At 34.9% G+C, this 11,907-nt stretch overlaps 1 long non-coding RNA gene across 1 annotated transcript; it reads left to right on the top strand.

Annotated features, from left to right (window-relative positions):
* Nucleotides 1–385: 385 nt before the first annotated feature.
* On the top strand, nucleotides 386–4,739 carry LOC141485874 (uncharacterized). Its single transcript, XR_012467501.1, has 2 exons — nucleotides 386–556; nucleotides 4,090–4,739. It is a non-coding gene; the product is annotated as an uncharacterized lncRNA (long non-coding RNA).
* Nucleotides 4,740–11,907: the final 7,168 nt, after the last annotated feature.

Genomic DNA, 11,907 nt, shown 5'->3' with positions numbered 1-11,907 from the left:
TGTTATTTCCTAATACAATGGTTTCCCATTCTCAGTTCTTGAACTCATAATCCTGTTAACAAACCAGAAGAATCTGGTGTAGCTAGAGAAGCGACTTTAGTCATCTCTTCTGAATAAGAATATCGTATGTATCCACCTTGTACCGAATTCTTATTCAGTATAGATAGAATCCGCATCAGAAGAAGTAACAACTCACCGTGAGCAGGTCAGCCAAAGCTTGAGCTCAAACGATGATACATCCAAACAGAAGGCAAAAATGAAGCATTTTTTCCAAGCAACTGATACATTTCCTCCTACTTCATTTTTGAATACAATTTTGTAATAATATCACCGATGCTAGAATATTTTGCAGGAATGGTAATGCATTTTTTCCTTTCTTTTGCAGATGCTGCTCATCAGTGGACAACCTCCATCGGTTCTTCAGCAACTTTGTGCATTACCATTTCCATATTTTTCTGTAGAAGCTCTTTCCAATGTTCTGTATCCGACACTTTTAGCTTGCTGCGCTGGTAATGACCAAACGACGTCTATTCTAAAACAAGAATTATCGTACAGTGTAAGTATATTTTATGTAAATGTCAAGAATGAACAAAATACAGCAGTTATTTCATCAAAAATTTCTGATAAAGATACCATAATTAGACAATTCATTATATGACTTACTATACGTTCATTGAAAAACAGTAAGAGAATATTAATTTTTCAGAAACAGTACAATATAGAATATTTTCATTTTCTCTTCATATATATTAGATTGTTTCATAAGTTTTGTCCGTTTTTATGAGTCTATTTTAAATTATAATATCTCAGTGAATATTTATTCAATTTTATCAAAATAAGAGCCATTTGATGAAATCGACGAACGTCGTTTCTGCTTGGTCTTGATTGACGAAGGTTGTACCGGTGAGGAAGTTATCGAAGTGCTTGAAAAGATGGTAGTCAGTTGGCCAGAGGTCTGGGGAGTATGGTGGGTGAGGCAGAACTTCGACGCTCAATTCGTTTAATTTTCTGACTGTGATTTGTGAAAGGAAAGGACGGGCATTGTCGTGGAGCAGGAACGGACATTTCCTGTTGGCCAGTGTTGGCTGCTGCTGACGCATTTTCTGTACAATTCGTCGATTTTCTCACAGTGGAACTCTGCTGTGATGGTTTGGCCCGATTGCAGAAAGTTATAGTGATTTACACCAGCCGCTGATCACCTTAGAGTAACCATGAACTGTTCGTGGTTAGTTTTCGCCTTTTTGCCTGGATGACTTATCGGTGTCCAACTAATGTCCTGGACGTCTTCTCTTGTCGTACGTAGAGAATCAACTTTTTATAACACATTGGTTGCCGAAAACAAAGAAGAGCTGACCTCGGAACCCAATAATTTCTGATTTAAACCATCAAAAAGTGCATGGGACTGATGTCCAGTTTTTCCGTCATCCCACGCATCATTCAATCGGCCAGTCTCCACCGGGTTCCTCAAATCATCGACCTATATTACTGTGGGTCGACCACTTCGGGGCTCACCTTCGAGACTGAAATCTCTGGAATGAAATTTTGCAAATCAACATCATTGACACTATCAAAATTCGGAAAAAATTCTCTATCAATCAATATATACCACGACAGAGTAGAGTAAATATTTATTGAGTATAGAGCTACAAAAATTTTATTTTTTTTGAATGGTGTTATTGAAAAAAAAATCATAATGATGTACTAAAGAATAATTCGGAAGGTCCTAGGTAGCAGTCATCACACTACTCTCCTCATCAATCTACGGTATTGATCAGATGAAAAAAATAATAAAATCGTTGGGCGTAGCGTAACCTGAGTAGTACGCTCAACGATTTTATTTTTTTTTATCTGATCAATACTGTAGATTGTTGAGCAGAGTGGTGTGATGACTGCTACCTAGGACCTTACGAATTATTTTTCAATATTTAATGCATTATTTACATCATTATTATCTTTTTTTTTAATGAAACCGTTTAACATATTTTTTTTACTTATTTAATTTCACGGTTTCAGTGTATAATTTTGTTACTCAATTCTTACATAATTAATTAATTTTTATTTTCATCGAAACTAAATGTGTACACCAAATATTGGAACAATTTGTCAACAGGAAGGGGGTCAAACTTCAATTACTGAAGTTGACACAAACAAACAAACCAACAGGGCAAGCTAAATAAAATCGTTTGAGGTCATAAAACAAACAAAATTTTTGAAACAATTTGATACTAGCAGAATATTACCGTAATGATAATAATGATACGATATTACAATAAAGTTCCGCATAAAATTCATACAAAGGATAATTCTTTCAGAAAAACGTCTAAACATGTCACGTGATATATTTTTACGCTTCTTCTGCCATTTTCGAAAAATAAAAAAGGATATTTTGGTGACAGTGATGACGTCATCGAACTTTTTTCGATAACATTTATTTCATCAGTTCGGACTCCCATTGTCTAATATAATATACATACATGATTTGAAATCCCTGTAAAAAAAATAAAAAAGATAAACGAAAAATAACAATTTTATTAAACAGAAAGCTGAAATTACAAAGAAATAATATACAAACAACAACCAAAAAAAAATCTGAACCAGAAATCCAACCACCATCAATCGACTAAGAGAGGAATCATCAAGACTCTATTAGACCGTGCTTTCGGGCTCTGTAATACAAAGGAAGGTCTCGAAAAGGAAATAGGCATCATCAAAAATGACCTTCAAGGGAATGGTTACTCCAGAGTCATGGTAGAACAGGCTTCAGCTAGAAGACAGCAAGAGCCTCACAAGGAAGAGAAGACGTCACAACCAGTACTTGTACTTTCCTACATCAGAGGATCATCGGAAAGGATAAGAAGGATTGGGTCCAAGTAAAATATCAGGATCTGCTTCAGATCTGGGAGCACTATCCGCAGCAACCTCACAAAAACCAGACCACCAAACGCGGACTGCAATTCCAAGAACTGCATTTACCGGATACCCTGTGAGTGCGGAGAATCATACATCGGTGAAACTAAGAGGCCGTTGAAAGTTCGCATTGCTGAGCACAAGAAACACAAACAGCGAGGAGAAACCTGCAAATCCGGAATAGCAAAGCATGTTTTGACTCATCACCGTAACATCAAGTGGTCTCATGCTGAAATCATCCACAAAGAGGAAACTGGTTTAGGAGAAAATTCAAAAAAGCCGCGTATATGTTGTCCAAGAACGCATTTAGTCGAGCTAGCGTAGAGATACGTAACATATGGAACCCTCTAATCAAGCGAAAAACGACCAACTCCCGCCAAACGGTCATCTCCCGCTAAAAACCAATGAAACGGAGAGAGGGAAGAGGGGATAGGTGAAAGCACTCGAAAAACCTATGAATAGTCAGATCTCGGAGGAATAAGTCTAGTTATCACCCGAAGACGATTGTGGATACTAACAATCGAAACGTCGTGACGTAACTTGGTTTGGAATCTTTTAATTTTTATTTTTCATTTTTTTTAAATAATATTTCTTTATTTTTTTATTTTCAATTTTTATTTTTTTTTGGTTGTTGCTTGTATGTTATTTCTTTTTAAATTAAATTTTTTGTTTAATAAAATTGTTATTTTTGGTTGATCTTCTTTAATTTTTTTCAGGGATTTCAAAAAAATTTATATTATATTAGATAATGGAAGTCAGAAGTGATGAAATAGACCACGACCATTTTCGAACAAATGACTAAAATGACCTTGAATCAGGGACTTACATGATCATTTTTGGCATACTATTAATTGAACACGTTTCTTTTTTAAATCATTTCGAGAGTCACGTCATTCGTTTCTTTCGTTTCTTGTCTAATGTGTTCCCTTATCCGGTAAATTGTCAAACGTCTTGTCTGTCCTAACAGAAGAGGTTGTGAATATTATAGGTTCGGACATCAATTGTTATGAACCCCTCTCTTTCGACATTTTTCGAAAGAAAGAAAATTATCCGATTATGAATTTTGTGCATAAACTAACCCTGCGTAATTTTGAAAATTCCATTGGGTCTTGTTGACTCGTCGATTTTAAAATATACGCATATACTCCTATTACTTTTATAAATATTTAAAATCTATTACAGATTTTAGAGGAATTTCGCACTTCGGAGTCCGGCCAACAGCACCGCCTGGTAAAGTTATTGTCAAAAAAATCGTTACTATAAACCTGTGGTATTGTTAAAAAAATCAAGTATTTGTGCAATTAATTTCTACTTATGTATTCCAGTAGTTTTATAGAGTTAATCGGAACTTTTTTAATCATAATCTTAATATCATTTGATTAAACGCACAAACACTATCAGAAAATCATTATATCAGAGTTTCCAAAAATGAAACAGAAGAGCTTAAGAATATACTTCGAAAAACAACTTTCTTACTTCTATGGTCTCTTCTAATCTTGAAGAGTTTTGCGTCAAAATGTGGAATTAACTTTCATCTGGTTGACATTTTTGGGAAATCTTGTACTTTTGTTTTTTACTGATACGATTAAAAATTTCATAATTTGTGAGTGATTATTATCGTAACACGCTACTGAAGTCCTAATCAGTTTTCCAAAACGCTTCATATGCAGCAGAAAAATTTGTATTTATATGGTGTTACATTCAAAATTTTTTTAGTCATAATCGGCTTTATTTTTTTGTGATTTAGTTCTAGTGACATTTTCGAAACATTTGATGGAGCTAATATATTTTATTTATTCTACTTTTTTAATCAATAAATATATTAATAGAAATTGTCTTTTATTTTTTATCCGGTCGTGATACGACTGATTAATATTTCACTATGAAAAAATATTGTGATGAAGTCCAGAGAATTAAAGAATTTCCAACAGAGAATAATCTTCATCGAAGAGAATAATGCATCATGGCTCAAGGTAAGTTGTCGAGTTTTCATGGTATTGGTCACGTAGTCTTCATTCTACTCTATTTTTCGCTGACGACTTGTGAATTCCACTTAGAACGAACAAGATTCTCATTTCAGATTCTTGATGTGATAATTTTTTATGGGAGGGTGATCCGCTTCGTTACCTAACGCGATACAGCGCCAGTCTGCCTGGCTTTCCTTCCTATCACGCATACGATAGCGGAAGGTAGGCTCCTCCTCTCTAGTCGGACAGATGCTCAGTGTTCAGATATAATACTGCTGACAGTAGTATAAAAATCTAACCAGCAAGCACGTTATAATTTTTTTATTGTGTGAAACTTTGCTGAAAAACCATGATACTAATTTTGTGTATGTACATTATAAGTAAGTATCATTATTCCTTTCTACAAAAGTAACAATTAGCTTATGATATAGCTATAAAACACTCTCGGACAAAAATAATGCATATTTTATTTCAAGATTTTTTCATATTAATTTCTCTTCCCTTAACTCGTTATTTATTATTATTGATAAATATTCAAAGTCCGAAGTATTTTATGTGAATTTCTATTCAGTATAGATCAAAGAATGCTTGAACATAGTCGCCCCAGCTGAATAAGTAAAATAATGGTATAGTATAGTCGAAGGAAACGATATTGTGCACACTTAAAGTTGGCGGCACTCTAAAACGCCAAAAAAAAAACAATACATGGAAATGAACCAGCTGCAAACTACTCCACGTGGACTGTAGAATTGGCGGTTCGTATTGGATAATTCTTACTAACCGAGTTTTAACCGAGTTGGCTGAAGAGTCATAAAATTTAATTTGAAGTCAGAAACAGATGTTATGGTGACGAATAGAAATCGAGGAATGTGGGGATGGTTATCGCCGTCGTGTCATCAAAGTTCAGTTCAGAAACTGATCACGATTTGAGTGTTGAAATTCGATATTGGAACAGTTATAATTACTTGAAATTTTTGTTATCTGTTTAAAATGTGGCTTCCTTGAACAATTACTAATAGTAATAACGAGTGTGATAACAACGCAGACTTTTTCCTGTGAAGTGATTCCAATAGCGAATAGAGAACAATGCAAAAAGGAGATACCAGTGAATAAGATTCAGATACATTTGAATATTGAAACACAGAGAGTATGTTTCAATGTATATAAGAACCTACATCTCAAGTTTGGTTTCAAGAAAAACAAACTGTTACAAGTAACATCAGATTTGACCGAAATTCATTTCCCAACTGTACGTAAAATATTCAATAACAAACCGCAAGACGCGATTGATACAGGATTACTAAAACTGTTAGATGTTCATCTAATGAAATAATTGAAAAAAAACAATAAACGACTGTAACAAAAGCAATGAGAGCTGCTGTGACAAAACTCTTCAGAATTGGATAAACAAACGTCAAGCAGTTATGGAAAGCAGAAGAATAGTGGAATGGCGTAACAAATACTTAGTATGACACTCATGACACGGTTACATAAGGGTGGACTGATGGTTCGAGAATGTGTATGCTTAACATGCCTGCAAACAAAATTTGTTAAGAAGGTAATAGAGGTAATTGAAGAATAAGTATCTAATATTACCGACCTATCAAAGGAATGCTGAACTAATAAACGAACTCATTTTTATTTTTTTGTTTAAATCATTATTGATAAACTGTGAAAGTTAAAGTATTGTTGTAATGCATGCCCTAAAGTGGCCGGCTGCCACTGGTAGCCATAAACTAATTGTGACGTAGCTTAGAGCGCGCGAATGTATTTCAGATTTGTTAGTTAAAGTATTGTTGTTATGCATGCCCTAAAGTGGCCGGCTGCCACTGGTAGCCATAAACTAATTGTGACGTAGCTTAGAGCGCGCGAATGTATAATTCGCTGCCGCTCTAGATGTAGCGAGAATAATGCTACCGACTTCGATGGAATTCCGGCGAATTTTCTACCGCATTCGATTACGATATATAAACGCTAGCCACGAGCATATCGACACAGTAAAGTGGAAGTTACAGTGCGGTGCGCGAAGCGATCTAGTAAGGCGATAGACATTCGAGTAATAGTTGAAAATACTTAGAATAATTAACTAAATATAGACTAGAATAACGGCAAAATTTCTTTTTGGACCAAACTTAGTATGACACTCATGACACGGTTACGAAAGGGTGGACTGATGGTTCGAGAATGTGTATACTTAACATGCCTGCAAACAAAATTTGTTAAGAAGGTAATAGAGGTAATTGAAGAATAAGTATCTAATATTACCGACCTATCAAAGGAATGCTGAACTCATAAACGAACTCATTTTTATTTTTTTGTTTAAATCATTATTGATAAACTGTGAAACGATCGATATTTCATACCAACGTTGATTTTACGTTTTTAATGACAACGGAAGTGGAATTAAACATATTGAGTAAAAAATATCTGGAATATCATAAAAAAATATTGGGACATTTGTAAATAAACACAATGTTGTCTATTGAAAAAATATCAAAGACCTGTAGTGACCCCAACAAAAATATCTCAAAAATAGTGACGAAATAACGTAACAGAGAGAAGAAACTGTAAGAATTATATGGGGTTGTTGGAAGGGTAACTCTGCAGGACCCTAGATTAACACAAGCACTTAGCGCTAAGAGCTCGGGGATTGTCGATATTCCGCCACCCCATGTTCTCGGCTAGTAGAAAGACATCATTTCTGATAACGACACTGGCAGTCGCAGTTGATTTTTATTAAAGAGGCTGAAATTTTATACAATGCGTTGTTATTGGGACATTTGAGAAGAAAAAGTTTGAAATGAAATATTTTCATAACACGTTGTAAGTAACCTCGGACTAGAAACAATTCATGAACCGTTTTATACTATTTGCGAGGCAATCTAAAGACGAAGAAAACCATTTTGTCAAAGTTAACTTGTAGATTGTAATACACCAATTATTTAAATTTCTATTGAATATTATCACAGATCTAGGTTTCCTCTGAGCAGTGTACAGCAGTACTCCCTAAATCATAGCCAAAATTCTGACAGCTATTTACATTCCATATCAATTGTTTATTTCGTTCAATTATTTCATTTTACGGTTAGGTAGACAGACTTATGTCAGTTATTCTTCTTCTTTTAATCGGTCATAGTCAGTAAAGTGAGAAGTGAGACACAGACAAGGATATTTATCTACGTTTGCGAGGCTGTCATACTTATAATCGGTGGGCTCCCTTTGTGGATATGTTTGAAGGGACTAATCAAACTGGTGCTAAAATTGCCTGGGTTCTGAACTATGTGTGAAGGATGAAATTCTGAAAAGGTCTTATCTGTGCCTGGCTTCACATGAAGAGAACGTAGTGGTGATTTAATTAGAATTTTTGGTATCTAATCACCAAGCAGGAAATATTCCAATTCTGAAGGTACAAAATAAATGTAAATTACGTATAGTCATTTTCCGTGTTAGTTAACTTTTACTATTATTTGAGTCGTCAGGGTCTTCACAACAGTTTTTATCGTTTTTTTATGCTAGAGTTCTACCAGGCAAATTCGAACAAATCAAGACAAATTCAAGCAAATTCAAAAAAACTTCAGGCGAATAAAAAAAATCAAGGCGAAATCAAGTTTGTGGTTATAATTTGGGGCAAATCAAAATCAAGCTTGCAGTTGAAGTTATTGTTAAGAGCGAAACTATAGTCGAATCCCAAAAGTGAAAAAGTGATCAGTTGACTAGTACTACATGGATCAATAAGTCCCGAGACTAACCCAGAGATGGCGCTCTTAGTAAACCAGTAACCACGTCTTTCTAGAGTACTAACCTTTGCTTGAAACGTGTCGAAATTTAAATCGATCGGACCAGAAACAGCTGAGTTATCGAGGTTAGAGTAAAGTCGTTTTGTAGTTTGTTTAAAAAATGGAAAAAACCGAGTTTCGTGTTCTGATAAAACATTGTTTTTTAATGGGTAAAAACACCGTGCAAGCGAAAGAATGGATTGAAAAATGTTACCCGGACTCTTGTCCATCAAAAGCAACGATTTGTCGGTGGTTTGCCGAGTTTAAACGTGGTCGTACCGACACAAATGACGCAGAACGCTCGGGTAGACCTGTGGAAGCTGTTACACCGGAAAATGTGAGTGAAGTAACAAAAATTGTAATGAAAGATCGTAAAGTGAAGCTCCGTGAGATTGCTGAGATGACACAGATATCATATGGAAGTGTATTTACTATCCTTCATGAAAAATTGAGCATGAAAAAGGTTTTTTCTAAGTGGGTGCCGCGATTGCTTTCGATGGAACAAAAACAGCAACGGGTCGATGATTCAGAAAGCTGTTTATCGCTATTTACTCGCAACAAAAAAGATTTCTTGCGTCGTTACGTGACCATGGACGAAACATGGATACATCACTACACTCCAGAGTCAAAGCGGCAGTCATCTGAGTGGCGCACAGCTGGCGAAAGCCGTCCGAAACGTCCGAAAACGCAGCAGTCAGCTGGCAAAGTGATGGCGTCAGTTTTTTGGGATGCGCATGGCGTGATTTTCATTGACTACCTCGAAAAAGGTAAATCGATCAACAGTGATTATTATATTGACTTACTGGTACGTTTGAAGGAAGAAATCGCAAAAAAACGACCGCACATGCAGAGAAAAAAATCCTTTTTCACCAAGACAATGCACCTTGCCACAGGTCGATGAAAACAATGGCAAAATTAAACGAATTGGGCTTTGATCTGCTTCCCCACCCCCCCCCCATACTCACCAGATTTAGCCCCCAGTGACTACTGGCTCTTTGCTGATCTTAAAAAAATACTCCAGGGAAAAAGATTTGGCTCAAATGAGGAGGTCATCGCTGAAACTGAAACTTATTTTGAAGCGAAAGATACATTTTTTTATAAACATGGTATTGAAAATTGGAAAAGCGTTGGAACCATTGTATCACCCTAAAAGGAGATTATGTTGATGAATAAAAAAAAAATTTGTAAAAAAAAATGTTGTTTTCATTGTTAGTCTCGGGACTTATTGATCCATGTGTTATATTGGCTGATGTAGATTACCGAAATTCTGGATCGCAAATCAGAGGAGTAAAAAAAAGAAAATCCTTGGTGAACCAGGTGAACCTAGTTCATTGTTTTTTTGGACTGTTTTATTGGGGTGACTCCCGTGTGAGTGCAAATGAGTCAATCTACAGTGACACGTATTGAAAAGGGAGTATACAATAACTTTATAATTTAATGTAGATGACTTTCAAATTAGACCAGTCAATTAGGAGACCATTGTTAATACTTTTAATTGAATTCCTATTAAAATTGAGAGGCAAGCCGCGCCCTTGTCTCCGCAAACTTAAGAGCTGGTCATTTCCATCTGGACAATACCAATAGTTTCTTGTTGGAAGAAGAAAAGAGTACGTCATGTTACAAGACATACTTTGAAAAAATATTTGCTATACGCCTGAGAACTGATAATTATTTTTTTAAACTGACTCAAAAGTAACAGTTTCCCTTGCTTTGTAATTTATGAAAAAGCGACGTCTTTTGCTGATGGCTTACTCTACAAGAAATATATGAAAGCGATCATGTTGATTTTTGTATTAGATTTGAAAACAATAATAGGCAGGAATAGACAGCGAGGTAAGTGGCCAAACTATGAAAATATGATACTTTCAATTAGAAAATTTAGGCTTTACAGTCCTCACTCCGAAGGTGTGGAATTTAGGCATGAATTTTTTATACTACGTAATGTAATTTTGAAAACTCACTAATTGGACTTATTCTGATTTTGACTTTGAAAGGTTTACAAAACCGCGACACCTGTTTCGCTATGCAATAGCGACAAGTGTTTCGTTGTGCAATAACTTTCTCAAGCAATATTGCTTGAGAAAGCTTCCGTGTAGCGAAACACGTGTACTTTCATTCAAATCATGAAGTTATTTGATTATTATAATTTTTCCAAGATTATGAGAGAGGTGTCAATTATATGATCGATTATTAAGTAATAAATGACCCATAACCAATAACGGTTGAACATAACTCATTACCTTCGGGGCCAATCACATGAATTAATTACTTTACAAGTAACACTGTATTGTGAAATTTCCACTAGAACTATCTTTCTCAAGCTTTTTTATACGTGTATGAAAACTCTTAATAAAGCTATTGTATAGCGAAACATGTATTGTTGTTTTGTGAACTGACGGAAACGTTGTTCATAATTTTTGACTTGTTGGATTTGTATCCGAAGAAAAAAGCTGAAAAACAATTGATACATATGAAAAATTGAGAAAAAAAATTCAATATATATACAACAGAGTCGCAAAATCGTGTAAGTTTGGTAAATTATTTCTAACATATATACAACTGGACTGATTTTCATGATTGTCAATTTGTTGGATTCGTCTCCGCCCGGAATAGCAGAATAACTGTTGAAACATTTGAAATATCTAGAAAAAGAAAACAAATTGACGAAATTCGGTTTGTTACGTTATGACAGTTGTGATGGTGCGCCAAAAAGTCAAATGATAATGATAGCAAACTCAGAATATCCATCATTGTCACTTGAAATACCGCGAGCTAGAATATTGAATCGAATTCGTAATAATAGTTATATAAAACAACTATAAATGAAAGGTTCCATGTCAGATACAATCTTTGATAAAGTTCAAAGAGCTTTCATTAATATCACACATATTACATACTAAATTAAAATTATGACACATTATATTTACTGGAGCTCTGAGATTCACATTTGTTCAACTACTCCGACAATGAAAAATGTTTTCTCGTTTCTTGAGTTGAAGCGTGGTACATAAAAAATTATTTTTTGTAGGAGCGGAGCACAGGAGATGTTATTATTTATTAAATTATATAGAAATGTGACCGTAATGAGGAATCTACGTGTATTCAGTGATAAATAAAATTGGTTCAAAAGGATAGAATAGTCAATTTCTTTTTGGGATAGATAGGTACCTGTAGTGCGAAAAGACAATAATTTCAAGAACATTCTTTGGACAGCTTCAATTTGCTGTATGTGAGAATTATAAATGGGATACCAGATC

This window comes from Leptinotarsa decemlineata, unplaced genomic scaffold, assembly GCF_025532065.1.
Source record: "Leptinotarsa decemlineata unplaced genomic scaffold, Ldec_3_MD MMD2_tig00026340_RagTag_RagTag, whole genome shotgun sequence".
Taxonomy (NCBI): domain Eukaryota; kingdom Metazoa; phylum Arthropoda; class Insecta; order Coleoptera; family Chrysomelidae; genus Leptinotarsa; species Leptinotarsa decemlineata.
The sequence above is the reverse complement of the archived record's forward strand: the minus strand, read 5'-3'. Positions and strand labels throughout refer to the sequence as shown.